The sequence below is a fragment of the Pan paniscus genome, chromosome 1 (genome assembly GCF_029289425.2).
Source record: "Pan paniscus chromosome 1, NHGRI_mPanPan1-v2.0_pri, whole genome shotgun sequence".
Classification (NCBI taxonomy): domain Eukaryota; kingdom Metazoa; phylum Chordata; class Mammalia; order Primates; family Hominidae; genus Pan; species Pan paniscus.
Genome location: NC_073249.2, coordinates 83,075,575 through 83,091,363, shown reverse-complemented (window position 1 = coordinate 83,091,363; position 15,789 = coordinate 83,075,575). Strand labels below are relative to the sequence as shown.

At 38.3% G+C, this 15,789-nt stretch overlaps 1 pseudogene; it reads left to right on the top strand.

The window, feature by feature from the left end:
* Positions 1 to 13,426, top strand: part of LOC100991218 (flavin-containing monooxygenase 5-like) — a 38,429-nt pseudogene extending 25,003 nt beyond the window's left edge.
* Positions 13,427 to 15,789: the final 2,363 nt, after the last annotated feature.

Genomic DNA, 15,789 nt, shown 5'->3' with positions numbered 1-15,789 from the left:
GAGGAATCACCACACTTCTTCCACAATGGTTGAACTAATTTACACTCCCACCAACAGTGTATAAGCCTTCCTTTTTCTACACAACCTTGCCAGCATGTTATTTTTTGATAACATGTGATATGGTGTCTCATTGTGGTTTTGATTTGCATTTCACTAATAGTCAGTGATGTTGAAGTTTTTTTCATATGATTGTTGGCCACGTGTATGTCTTCTTTTGAAAAGTGTCTGTTCATGTCCTTTGCCCATTTTTTATGAGGTTGTTGGATTTTTCCCTTGTAAATCTGAGGGCATTATATAATGGTAAATGGTTCAATTCAACAAGAAAATCTAACTATTCTAAATATATGTGATATATGCACAACTTTCCACCCAAAAACAGCAGAATATACATTCTTCTTATTACCACATGGCACATAATCTAAAATCAATTGCATAATCAATAATAAAACACTTCTCAGCAAATGTCTTATTTTGAGAAGTGTCTGCTCATGTCCTTTGCCTGCATTTTAACGGGGTTGTTTTTTGCTTGTTGATTTGTTTAAGTTCCTTATAGATTCTGGACTTTTGTCAGATGCATAGTTTTTGAAAATTTTCTCTCATTCTGTAGGTTGTCTGTTTACTTACTGATAGTTTTGCTGTGTAGAAGTTCTTTAGTTTCAGTAGGTCCCACTTGTCAATTTTTTGTTTTTGTTCCAATTGTTTTTGAGGACTTAGCCACAAATTTTTTGCCAAGGCCAACATTGAGAAAGGTATTTCCTGGGTTTTCTTCTAGGACTTTTAGTTTGAGGTCTTACATTTAAGTCTTTAATCCATCTTGAGTTAATTTTTGTACATAATGATAGGTAAGAGTCCAGTTTAAATCTTCTCCATATGGCTAGCCAGCTATCCCAGCACCATTTATTAAATAGGAAGTTCTTTCCCCATTAATTATTTTTTGTAACTTTGTCGAAGATCAGATGGCTGTAGGTGTGTGGCTTTATTTCTGGGTTCTCTATGCTGTTCCATTGGTCTATGTGTCTGTTTTTGTACCCGTACCATGCTCTTTTGGTTACTATAGCCTTGTAGTATAGTTTGAAGTCAGGTAATCTAATCTTTCTGGCTTTGTTCTTTTTGCTTAGGTAATATGTCTTTAAAACCATATTATCTTTTTAAAATAAATAGGCAATATGTTTTAAAACATGTTTTAAAACATTTTAAAACAAAATGTTTTAAACATTTTAAAGATATAAGTTTAAGGAGGAAGAAGAGATATAGAGGAAGAGGGAGAGTGAAATCTTCCAGTTATTCTGGGTTAAAACTCCGTAATTACATTTTTGAAAAATCTATAGCTTTGCTGTGGTGCTATCACTTTGATCTTTGACTTCTGTGTCCAAAGGGCCAGTGGTTTGAAATTGGACAAAGCCCATTTTTTCTTCTAAGGTAGAACCAACTTTTAAAAAGCAGCTCCAAATAATTAGAACTATTTAGTAGTAAACTGAATAGTTTCACAGTGGCAGCCATAGATGGAGATAGAACAATGTCAAGAGAAACCATGCATGATGCTGGTTTACTGCACTATGAGGAAGCCTCCACCTTTGCATCCTATTTGGGAGTGTTGATTCTGACATTCAGTGGGGTCTCTCCTCTCTTCATCAAGCAGAGTAAAGGTTCTTCATGCATCTGATGTCTCTGTCTTTCATTCCCTGACTATTGGTTCCCACATGTGTGACAGCAATTTTGGGTAAATGCATCTGCTCTGCAAACCTAAAGTCTCCCTTGATGGGTCTCCTTAGGTTCAAGACTTAGGAAGAACTATTAGAAAGCCCAACTGCAGCTGCATGTCAATGCCACAATCTATCTTCAACTTTATCAGAAATAAAGTTGGTGTTTTCATTACCATATGCCTGACTCCTGTGTCTTAATTCTGACTTGTTTCTGAACTCAGAAGGGATTTAAGGGCTTTGAGCAATTATTACCCCAAATGCCAAAACAAAGCACTGTTATGAGAAATTTTGGAGATGGAAGAACAAGGATGGAAAGAGAGGCTACCAACACGTGTGAAATCAGGACTATTGTGGTACCAAAGGGTGTAGAAAAAAAGAAAATCTATGGGGGAGAAAAGTGAAGTACCAAATGAAGAGCTATAAGAACACCAAGTGAGATCCTACAACCTCACCCTCACTTCCGCTCTGATCCACAGCACCTTAGTATTCTCTCATGAAGAATGGAAAGAATTGGAGACTCCTCACTACTAGATAAGAACTTAGAGGATCTTGATGCAGGAGCATTAAATCCTAATTTTATTTCCATAGGAGTTCTACCAGCATCCCCTTTTTGAGGATAGGGGATAAAGTTTACAAGACAGAAGTTTACATAATATCTCAGCTACCCTTAAGGATTTCTAGGTGAGAAAAAGAGAGATTCTGTTCATTATTCCTAAACACTTTATAAATTAAGGTATATGAAACTATGTTTTTCCTATTTGCTAGAATGTTTTCACTAGAAATCTGTGACTATGACAATATTTCAAGATCTGTATTACTAAATTTCAACCTCAATGAGAGATTGGCATCCACAATCCCAAAATAATGGAAGGTGTGAAGATGTTAACAGAATTTAATTATCAATTTTTCTTAAAGCAAGACAAAGCTATCTACACAAAGCCAGGTCATAGTACAGATATCTCAAGAGTCAGGACTCTAAACTGTAAGTCCACTGAGGAACAGACTGTCAGCTTTATCTTAAGCTTCTCTCCTAAGTAAAGCTGTGGACTGGAGCTCTTGCTTGTCTCCTTGTTCCATTACCTAAGTACATTCATTTTCACACTTCTATTCCAACTGTGTACTCTTTTACTTTTTTCCTGACCTCTCCAGTAAAAGTCCCCTCCTTTTCCTTTTCATTCACTTCCATTAATTATAGCCTAGGCAAAAATTTCAAAGAGTTTTAGATTGACTACTTATCCAACCAACCAACACATACACACTGTTTGCTAAGTTATAATTTAGGAACTAGGTCAGAAACCAATTCAGAATAACAGAACACTTTTTTATTACTTTGATGTGGTTAACCTCATAAAAGAAAATTCAGCAGAGACTTAGCAGCCTAAGCCTAAGGCATTTCTGTCTTAAGTATATATTAGTATATATTACATTTATATTAGCTTCCTAAGTATATGTGTTTATTAGCAAGTATTTTTCAGAAATTACCCTTTTATTAAAAGTTCACATCATTCTAAATACTTTTTTCTGAACTTTCTTCAGAAAAGAAAATTAAAACTGTTGAAAATTCAAAAAATTCAAATGATAACAGCTGCCCCAGGATTTGCTTCTTTAATAGTATTAATGATTCTCATCATTTTAGAGATAATTAACTATCAAAATTTATGCTTATGGGCTTGAGGTGATTTGAGTCTATAACAGTATTACTATAGCTTTGTTACAGGGTGAAATATCAGAAAAATAATATGGTATAATGGAGCAAATAACAATTTGAGGAAATTTTTCACTGAATTAGCTGATTATTTCACCATTCTGCACATTCAGTTGGCAGGTTCTTTAGTGTATGTATTGGTTGGTTGTATAAGTACTCAATGATGACAACTACTTAAGAAGTAGCAGAATCTAAGTTTCTCTAAAATACTTGATCTACCTAGATCTTAAGAGACTCTTGGAAATTTATTCTAGGGTTTGGGGTGGTCCTCTATTTTCATATTTGTGTAAACTTGACATACTACCTGGATACTCCCTGTTGTTTATTTATACAAGAGGCAGAAGAGTTTTGTTTCTGAGATCTTGTGTTCTACAGCCAGGCAGCTTGAGTTCCAATCCTGGCTCTCCCACTTGCCAGCTCTGTGATCATAGGCGAGTTATTTGCTCTCATTATGTTTGGTTTCCTCGTCTATAAAATGTGAGTGATAATATAGTGCCTACCTCACTTTAAATAAGTTAAGGATGTTTAAAATAGTACCTGCCACAGCATGAGCACTCAAAAAGGTGGCTATGTTAGTAAATGTTAGCTGTTAACATGGCATGTCAAGCTGTTAAGTGTCAATCACATTTATGTGGCCCATTTGTGATCCTGATTCCATATTCTCTAGTGTAAAGAAAATTTATAAGAAACCAAGATAGATAACTTTGCAGTTGGCAAGCTCATTTGTGTTTCCAACTGATATTATGTCACAGTACCTTGAGAATGTCTACATTATTTCTTCTTCCAACGTGGTATTATACCATACATACTCTTGTGACTTGCTTATAAATTATTTAAGCAAACCACCAATATTGGACATTTCTGTTGTTCTGAAAAATCCCCTATTATTTCCCTGACATTGGACCATGTCTTTCTTTATTCGATTGTGTCAAATTCTCTTCTAAGAACAGAAGATGAAGGGCAGATTGATTTACTCAGTTTTTAATTAATTTCCTAGATTCTAGTTATCATTCATGTATTTCAGCTCTATTTTGTCACATTTTTCCTACTTATAATACCTGATTCTTTGATAAACTGAATCTGTAAAGCACATAAAAAAACTAAACTGTCAATACTTCTTCCTAGTTTTGCTGAACCTGCAGAGCTTTATTTGTGGATACAACACCTCTCAGAATGCCATCCTCATTCCCAAACACTCCCTTCATTCAACACCCCACCGTCACTAGACTGAGTCCACCATTTTCTGAGAACTGTTGTTTATGAATCAGTGTAGAAAAAAGGAGAATGCTGCCCCAAAAAGCATCACAAAGTTATGGCTGGTAGAGCTTCATGGTCTCCAAGCCAGGAAAGCAAATGGGAAAAAGGGTTTCATAAGAGCCAGCCAAATGCCAATTTTTTTCTTTTTTTTTTCTTTTTTTTTTTAATGAGACAGAGTCTCGCTCTGTTGCCCAGGCAGGCTGGAGTGCAGTGGTGCAATCTCAGCTCACCACAACCCCCACTTCCTAGGTTCAAGTGATTCTCATGCCTCAGCTTTCCAAGCAGCTGGGATTATAGGCATGTGCCACCACACCCAGCTAATTTTTTGTATTTTCAGTAGAGATGAGGTTTCACCATGTTGGCCAGGCTGGTCCCAGTACTTTGGGAAGCCAAGGCAGGCAGATCACTTGAAGTCAGGAGTTCAAGACCAAATGCCATCTTTAAAATAAAAACCTGCCATGCTATTTGATTAGCCATTAGTATCCCTTCTTCCTTCAAATTTTTTATTTTAAATTCCTTTTTGATGTTTTTATTCATCCAAAAAGGGTAATATTTAATATTTAAATGTTATAGCAAAAATATGTGCAGTATATGATATATCCTAAATCACTTTCAGCTGCCCTATTCGGACCTTCTAGGATAGTTTTAATAGCATCATACTTAACTCTTTGTTCAAATTCAGTCCCCAAAAATGTAAGCAGTGGGAGGGGTCTAGACACATACTGTTGCTGAAAGCCTCAGGCTCCAAAGCCAGACTGACATGGGTTCAAATCCCAGTCCTACCGCTTACTGCTAAGTAACAAGGGGCAAATTGCCTCACCCAAATGAGTCTCTGTGTCTCGTCTGTGACATGTGGATAACAGTACCTACCCCACAGAAGAGTTGCAAAGAGTAAATGAATAAAGCATGAGTGGTATGTCTCAGCACTGTGCCTTATAAGTGTTAGATATCACGATTGCTATCATTCTCTGTTGCATCCTTATTCTCCTGAGGAAGTCAAAGTGCAAGTCAGAGCCAGGTGCTGTGGCTCTTTCCTGTAGTCCCAGCGATGCGGGAGGCTGAGGTGGCAGATCTCTGGAGCCCAAGAGATTGAGGCTTCAGTGAGTCATGATTGCTTCACTGCACTCCAGCCTGGGTAAGAAAGAAAGACCCTGTCTCAAAAAAAAAAAAAAATAGTGCAAGTTAGATCTCAATCTTTGAAAAATGGCAGGCACAGAGCTATTGAGCCAGCCCAGGAACAGAAGCCCCACTGCAGTCATGTGATGTGCCTGAATGTTTATTCAACCCAAGACCAGGAAATCTCCAAAGCAAATACTTCTAAACTTCCTAAACTCTACATTTTCAATTCTTAGGGAAATTAGTGTATGTATACATTAGTGTATACAATATTCTGAATTAAAGTGCCTCTCAATATTTATAGCTCTTCAGCACACTGAATATGCCCACCAAAAAAATGTTCATTTTGATGATAAATTATTTCATAAAAGTGAAACAAAATTTGTCAAACTGACCCTAGAAATAAAAGTTGTATTAGAAATGAGGATGTGGCTCAAAGTCTTCAAACATCTTTTGTATTTCAAAGGCACTTGGGCAGCAGCAACCTGTGAATTCAGGGATGGGCTAAAGAATATTCTGCTGTCCTTGGTTTTCTAGATGTCTCGGACACTATAGGGTGAGGAAGTGACCCAAGGTATTTGTAAAGCCAGGGCTAGATGTGAACTCTAGGATCTGTCCTTCCTGGATGAATGAACTATTTGACTCTATTAGAAACCCCCAGATAAATACATACAATAAGATTAGCGTTGCTGAGAATGGTTTGGTCCACTTCAGAGAGACCCCCCTCAAAACAAATGAATCCTTTTATAGGGAATAAAAAAGACTTGACAGTCTCTCTTTTCTCAGACAACACCCAGCAAAGAAATGAACCCATTGAAGTCTTGACTAACACTCCTGATTAAAACACTCCCACTGGGCAGGCCGATGCCTGAGGGGAATAAATGAGTAAGAAAACACATTACAAGCTTAGTAGTTTTGACATGTGGCTTTTCCTGAATCTTTAAAGGAATCTATTTCAAAATAATGATACCTATAAATGTGAAACAATTTGAAACATGAACTAATTATTCTATATAATGCCTTTAGATGCCAGGAAGCATTAATATCTCTTCTTGTTTGAGTGATGAAACACATATGTGAAGTTGGCTGCCTTAAGGCACCACAGTTAATAGACATTAAGACCCAGTAACATCCAGAGTAGATTGTACGGGTCAAATCACACAGCTGTTACAGGAATGGAGTCCTGATCCAGACCCCAAGAGAGTGTTCTTGGATCTTGGATCTCATGCAAAAAAGAATTCAGGGCAAGTCCATAGACGAAAGTGAAAGGAAGTTTGTTACGAAAGTAAAGGAATAAAAGAATGGCTACTCCACAGAGCAGCCCGATGCCTGCTGGTTGCCCATTTTTATGGTTATTCCTTGATTATATGCTAAACAAGGGGTGGATTCCTCATGCCTCCCCTTTTTAGACCATACAGGGCAACTTCCTGACATTGCCATGGCATCTGTAAACTGTCATGGCATAAATTGTTATGGTGGGAGTAAAGCAGTGAGGACGATCAGAGAGGTCACTTTCGTGGCTATCTTGGTTTTGGTGGCATTTTAGCCAGCTTCTTTACTGCAACATGCATTATCAGCAAGGTCTTTATGGCCTGTATCTTGTGCTGACCTCCTATCTCATCCTGTGATTTAGAATGCCTTAACCATCTGAGAATGCAGCCCAGTAGGTCTCAGCCTCATTTTAACCAGCTCCTATTCAAGATGGAGTTGCTCTGGTTCACACGCCTCTGACACAGCTGCCCTATCTCTGTTTCCAAAGGCTTGAAGGAAACTCCAGTCAATCAGGAAATATATCTATGTGGCTGTAATGCTGCAGGAGGTGGGAGACCTGCTGACCTGCACTGTTCACCATACAGTAGCTTCACACTCATATGATGACCCTTCAAAGACTGGGAGTCACAGGTTTACAGTTTCCCCAGTTTGCTGGAATTCAAGTGGGTATCACAATGGCTTATCACCTTGGTACCCCACCTATGTAAAATTCAAAACATAATAGATCCTTATGTTCTCAGAAAATCCACCCCTTAGATAATCCTTCCCTATGGCTTAGACATCCTGTATAATCAGCAAACAAAACCAGTTGAAGCATGAACCTATTCTGACCCCCAAGGAAGCACCACTTTTTTAATACTGTGCTAGCAATATTTTCCACTTATGCAATTTCATTTATTTATTTATTTATTTATTCATCACTGCAACAAACGTTTCCTGAGCTCCAGACACTGTTCTAGGCACTAAAAATATAGCAGTAAACAAGAAAGTCAAAATCTCTTCCTGTGAGCTACACACTCTAGGGGGAGAAAAATACTCAACAGATAAATAAACAGTATCATGGAGGGGGAAAGACCAATAAGAAAAATAAAGCAAGATAAGAGACTAGAAAATGATCTGGAACAGAGATAAAGAGGACTTCTTTCTCAAACAGACTAGTCAAGGAAGAACTTTGAGGAAGAACATTTGAGCAGAGACCTTAATGAAGTGAGGGAGATAATGACTGTCAGCAACTTGGTGGAAAGTTTTTATGATTCTTTTTTATGCATACAAATACACAAACTGTTTTCTCGCAAAAATTGGAACATACTATATCAATTTTGTTGTAAACTTCCATAATTTATTTCAGTAATCTACCAACTGTTGGGAATTTAGTTTGTCTCAACATACTTGAATTTATAAGAAGAATCAACTGAAAATTAATTACATATGGAATAGATAATAAAGACGTTAATAATTAAAGAGGCTAAAGGCTGGAAAAATAGATGATACATCCAAAGATCACTGTCATGTTGACTAGACTGCTTGTAGCCAATTACTGTACTTCAACCAGAACAGCACTTTACAGTAACTGTGGATTCTGCTACTGTTTCCCACACCTGTAAGTGCCACTGTCACCTCTATCATCTCTCATTAATGGAGAATCTATGATCCACTCCAACATACAAGAAGTAATTCAAAGCCTATTGTTCTCAGAACCAGGAAACAAGAAAGAACATCTGAGCAGAAAACATTATCTGGCTCCTCTCCTTAAAGAGACAAATCCTCTGCTGATAACAAAAAACACCTGGAAACTTCCTAACCTTATGAGATTTCGCCACCATCTGACTTCTGCCTTCATGGATTATCCCATGTTCCATCTACTCTCTTCCAAACAATTAACTGCTCATCTGCATCCCAGACTTAAGATTTTAAGAAGATAAACTAGACACATGGCACAAGAAGTACTGAATTCCCAAGGGGGCACAAACTGCTCCCTGCTTAGTACAATGATGAGGATATGAGTTGGAAGAGGAGTCATGGAACCCAGCCACTGTATTCTCTCTTAAGGAATCAGAGCTTTTTCAGAAAGCCTAGGCTCTACTGCTCCCACTATAGAAAGCCTACAGAAAGAGGAATAGTACTTCCTGCTCATAGCTTTAAGTAAGCCAACTCACTAGGCAGTTGACCCAACCTCTTACCTCCCCCCACTTGCCAGTCCTTACTACTATACTAATTTTTTTTGACCTGTATTTAAGGAACCTAGCTCACCTCTGTGGTTGCCTTTTGTCCCCTCTTATTTCAGCCTAAACTGGCTGCCCAGGACTTGACTGGCTCAATGCTGGTAAAATCTGGCAGTCTGCCAAGTCAATAGCGGCAGGATAATAGCTACTATTGGGTCTCCCTGCCTCAAGGTGGGAGGCAAAATATAGGAGGACTGCAGGAAGCAACAGGTCCTTCTGCAAACAGAAGACCTGTAAAAGACAGAGGCACAGAAGTCAGGATAGGGGCTGTTGGGGGTTGGGGGCAGGGCCAGGATGCATCTAGCTTTACTAGATGCCACAGCCTTGTGTCATTATGATGAAAAAGCAGTGCTGAGGAAAATTCTTGCTTAGGGTCTAGTAAAGAGCTCACATGGATGGGCACTGACGTGATTCTCACCATATAGTAATCCATTTATTAGTGCTTCTCTATGAGAATGTGTGACTTTTCTCTAAAAGAATTATCATGCTACTCTCGAAAATCAATATAAGCGCATTCTATATCAGCTGGATGACCAGTGACCAAATTTGTTTATGCTCATGACTGCATCAATACTAACAGGCATAGGTTTTTAATTGTCTCAGAACAAATGAGAAGAATTTAATATGTATGTGATGAGCAACAAAGAGAAGGCTAAACAAAGTGTTTGTAATAGTGCAAACAGAGAAAAGTTGTCAAGACAGGGATGCGCTCTATCACCACTCCTATTCAATATAGTGTTGGAAGTTCTGGCCAGGGAAATCAAGCAAGAGAAAGAAATAAAGGGTATTCAATTAGGAAAAGAGGAAGTCAAAGAGCAGACGACATGACTGTACATTTAGAAAACCCCATTGTCTCAGCCCAAAGTCTCCTTAAGCTGATAAGCAACTTCAGCAAAGTCTCAGGATACAAAATCAATGTGCAAAAATCACAAGCATACTTATACATCAATAACAAACAAACAGAGAGCCAAATCATGAGTGAACTCCCATTCACAATTGCTTCAAAGAGAATAAAATACCTAGGAATCCAACTTACAAGGGATGTGAAGGACACCTTCAAGGAGAACTACAAACCACTGCTCAATGAAATAAAAGAGGACACAAACAAATGGAAGAACATTCCATGCTCATGGATAGGAAGAATCAATATTGTGAAAACGGCCATACTGCCCAAGGTAATTTATAGATTCAATGCCGTCCCCATCAAGCAACCAATGACTTTCTTCACAGAATTGGAAAAAACTACTTTAAAGTTCATATGGAACCAAAAAAGGACCTGCATTGTCAAGTCAATCCTAAGCCAAAAGAACAAAGCTGGAGGCATCATGCTACCTGACTTCAAACTATACTACAAGGCTACAGTAACAAAAACATCATGTTACTGGTACCAAAACAGAGATCTAGACCAACAGAACATAACAGAGGCCTCAGACGTAACACCACACATCTACAACCATCTGATCTTTGACAAACATGACAAAAACAAGAAATGGGGAAAGGATTCCCTATTTAATAAATGGTGCTGGGAAAACTGGCTAGCCATAGGTAGAAAGCTGAAACTGGATCCCTTCCTTACACCTTATATAAAAATTAATTCAAGATGGATTAAAGACTTAAATGTTAGACATAAAACCATAAAAACCCTAGAAGAAAACCTAGGCAATACCATTCAGAACATAGGCATGGGCAAGGACTTCATGACTAAAACACCAAAAGCAATGGCAACAAAAGCCAAAATTGACAAATGGGATCTAATTAAACTAAAGAGCTTCTGCACAGCAAAAGAAACTACCATCAGAGTGAACAGGCAACCTACAGAATGGGAGAAAAATTTTGCAATCTACTCATCTGACAAAGGGCTAATATCCAGAATCTACAAAGAACTTAAACAAATTTACAAGAAAAAAATCAAACAACTCCATCAAAAAGTGAGCAAAGGATATGAACAGACACTTCTCAAAAGAAGACATTTCTGCAGCCAACAGACATAGGAAAAAATGCTCATCATCACTGGTCATCAGAGAAATGCAAACCAAAACCACAATGAGATACCATCTCACACCAGTTAGAATGGCGATCATTAAAAAGTCAGGAAACAACAGGTGCTGGAGAGGATGTGGAGAAATAGGAACGCTGTTACACTGTTGGGGGGAATGTAAACTAGTTCAACCATTGTGGAAGTCAGTGTGGCGATTCCTCAAGGATCTAGAACTAGAAATACCATTTGACCCAGCGATCCCATTACTGGGTATATAACCAAAGGATTATAAATCATGCTGCTATAAAGACACATGCATACGTATGTTTACTGTGGCACTATTCACAACAGCAAAGACTTGGAACCAACCCAAATGTCCATCAATGATAGACTGGATTAAGAAAATGTGTCACATATACACCATGGAATTCTATGCAGCCATAAAAAAGGATGAGTTCATGTCTTTTGCAGAGACATGGATGAAGCTGGAAACCATCATTCTGAGCAAACTATCGCAAGGACAGAAAACCAAACACTGCATGTTCTCACTCATAGGTGGAAATTGAACAATGAGAACCCTTGGACACAGGAAGGGGAACATCACACACCGGGGCCTGTCGTGGGGTGGGGGTAGGGGGTAGGGATAGCATTAGGAGAAATACCTAATGTAAATGATGAGTTAATGGGTACAGCAAACCAACACGGCAGATGTATACATACGTAACAAACCTGCACGGTGTGCACATGTACCCTAGAACTTAAAGTATAATAATTAAAAAAAGAAAAAAGTTGTGTAAAAGAAAATCAGCTCATTACACAGCACACATTAATGAAGTCACACTGATGCCACGAGAACAGGAGTGGTTTGGTACCATGGTCTTATTGCGAGCAGCTTTATACTTTCATCAAACTGGCATCTATTAGTTAAATTAATGTTAGGGGTTTGTTTTTACTTAAATTTAAAATCTGTTATGTAAGAGTTATTATTATAAGAAATTTATAACTGGTTTTAATGTCTGTACATAAGTAACCAGATAATTAAAATAATTTAAGTAAACATCACAGATTCTCAAGAATTATTTTTCAGGTACAGAAAGCTCATTAAGATTATTTATTGCAGCATTGTTTATAATTGCAAAGCATCAGGTGTATCCCAAATTCCGAGTATCTATCTATAGCATACTGATTAAATAACTATGGTGCAGCCATACGGTGGAGTATGGTACAACTGCCAGAAAAAATAAGATAACATGAAGCAATCTCTAAGATATTTGTTCAGTAGAAAAAAGTACAGAACAGTGTAAATAATATACTGCATTAGGTGTAGAAAAGGTACGAATAAGAGTCTACATTTATTTTTGTTTGCATTTACATTTTTAAAAAGCACTACAAGGACACTCAATAAACTATTAAAAGTGGATATCAATGAAACCAGACAGGAGGACTTCTCACTGTGTGCCTGGTTATATAGTGTCCATTTTTGAGCCATACAAAATTTATATACTGAAAAACTAAAACTAAATTTATAAACAAAAAGTAAAATTAGTGCATCTATATGTTAGCCAAGATTAAGAAACACTCAGTAAATTGTTGGAGTGAGTATGTAGATTAAGGTGTTTTAGAAGTTCAAGAAAAAAAACACATTTATAGATTCACATATTAAAGCCACCAAAATCTATTGAGGATCGTGGGCTGTCTCATTCATGAATAGCTCATTCATGACCCTGGATGAACTATAAACTCCGGTTTGAATGCATTGGTTTCAGCGCAACATGCTGCCTGACAAGGTATCTCAGTAGGGTCCATTTCAGCCGCTAGGTAAGCTTAGTTAATGCTAGATACTGTGATAGACATTGCCTGTGACTGTTTCAGGGAGTTACACAGACTGCATTCAAGTATTTCCTTTATTGTATCTTGATGTCTTTAGTTTGGGATTTTAGGAGCAAACTTCAAAGAGCAGGGTTTTTTTGTTTGTTTGTTTGTTTGTTTTTGTCTTTCTCCAGATATCCAAGGGGTGCCCTTGCATCTCTGCAGTAATGACCCCACACAACTCAGGAGAAGAGTAACAACAACAGCCAGTCATTGGGAAAAGAAAGTTGGTGGTAGAAAAGGAAGAGAAGACAACCGTTGGAGTGGCTTCGACCCCAAAGTGAAGCTTCCACTGGAAACTTAAAGACATCCCCTCAGCATATTCCCCACCCCAGCTGTGGAGAGCAAGGAAGGGTCTTCAGGGCAATAGAACATTAGTAGGTGAGATCAGAGTCTGAGGGAAGTGGGTTTGCATCGTGGCTCTATTACTTTCTAGCAGAGTAACATTGTGCTACTCATTTAACTTCTCTGGGCTTATGTTTGCTTACTAGGAAAACAGGGACTATCACGGTACAGTCCTCATAAGGCTGCTGTGGGAATAAATAATCTGTGTAAAATACTGAGCACAGTAATAACCAGCACAGATAAATGTCAGCAGCTATTAATGTGTGATTGACAAAATCATTAGTAGAATAATTCTTCAAACACCTAAATTAAGACAAAGTTGTTTAAAATATGTGTATTACTCTGTAAAACCCAGCATACTCTGACTGAAAGCCAGAAGATAGCAGCATTCTGTAGAGGGCGCTCCATACCTACCCCGAACTCCAGACCATGACTATGGTCATCAGGTGGGTGCTTACTGGCCCAGGTGTTTGACTGCATCAATGGCACGTGAGTTCTTTGTGAGACAACAGAGGGATTAGCTGCAAATGATGGAATCCACACTTTGGGATAAGAACTATCTATGGTTTATTTTACAGTTAAATCAAGCATGAATGCCATATTTTCCAGGTCTGCTGTTGTACAGAGCTAAATTAAGCAAAAAAGAAGGCATTTTGATAAGCATGCAGGACTAATAGGCCAGGCACAGTCTAGCGTCAAGGACTGGCTCCAGAAACTGGAAAACTGCTTGAAACCCAGGCAGGACCCTCTCCCTCTCAGGTCTCTGTTCTGACAGCTGTTTCCTTCTCTACTTTCTGCCTAGAGCAGCTTCCTCTGCTCCCAGCCTGCAAGGTAGAATACGGCTGCCCATAGCTTCCCAGCAAAAGTTGCAGGTCCAACACGTGAGGGAAGTTAAATGTTTCTCAGTTTCTGTTCTAAATTCCCAGTGAAGGGTCTGTAATTGACTCACGTGGGTCAAATTCTCATCTCTAAAGCAAGTAACTATGGCTTTCTTCAGAGGGCAGATTTGTTTTATACTTACATGGCTGCTGGAAACCCACTCCTTGAATTGAGAGGGGGCAGTTAAGGTAATTGCTAAGATCTGGACAGATGTCTCCAAAAACGCTCACAGTAAATCATATAGAGGGGCTCTGATTTTCATGCAGCACACAGAGACAAAAACCAAGTTTCTTCTGTGAAATCTTAGAAATCTACTTCTTTATAAAAAGATTACAATAAATTCTTGGTCTATTTTTGTTCACTCAAAAGATAAGTGCTGAGTCCTCTTTAACTCAATTTATAATCCTCTTATTCTAAAGTTTTCTGCTATGCCTCTGCCATGTATTTCCTTAGGGATGGCTTTCTCTACCCCTGCATGGCCCTGAGGCTACGTCTATCTCCCCTGAGCTCTGTCCCAGCTATCTGCGTTCTCCAGATACCACTTTGTTCCCTTTTCTGCCCCTGACTCCCAGGGTAGCTTCCTGATTGGACCTGAAATGCAAATGATGCCTTTCCACTTCCTTTGTAACACCCACACATGGCACAGTTAGTCCACTCCTCACTCCATTACCTATGTGTACTGCAGATGCTTCAAATTAAAGAAATGATGACCTCATCTTAAAAATCTTCTCAATCACCTTCATGTCAGGATGACAGCAAACACAACAAAGAATATGATGTTGGAAGCATATTCTTAGGCTTATGGACTTTTTGAATTTGGGTATTTCTATGCCATGGACTAAAGAAACTTAAAAACTGAGAACAGGGACGATGTGATGTTTTATACAGACAGCAATTTCAGAATATTTTACTACATTTTCCAACTTGAACTACTGTAGGAGATAGATTCTGACCAAGTGGCAGTGATTCACTAGATGACAACTAGATGGGCAAACTCCATACTTAGCATAGGTGTCCCCTCCCCTTGGCATTACTGCACGTACCATCTTTAGAAACATAGTACAGTATCTTGCAGTGTATTGTCATTGTCTGTTTTCTACTATCCATTAGAGGGCAGAGACCATGTCTTTTCCTCTTTTTATCTCCACCACCTAGAAAAATAAGCGTCACATAGTAGGAGCTCTATAAACTTTTATTTGATTAATGAAAAAAAAAGCAATAAGAATTCCAAACACAAAGGAATTTTGTAAGAAGCAGATTACAATTAATAAGCAGATGAAAGTAAAGTGAATCCCACTGAGTAAAATACGATGCATTTGAGATACATTTTTAAAAACGCTACCTCAGCCATGTATAATTTATGAATATTGAGCACTCTCTGATAGGTAGGTAGGGCCATGTAACTGCTTCAAAACAATGAAGTCGCCTAGGTGTTTTTATAAT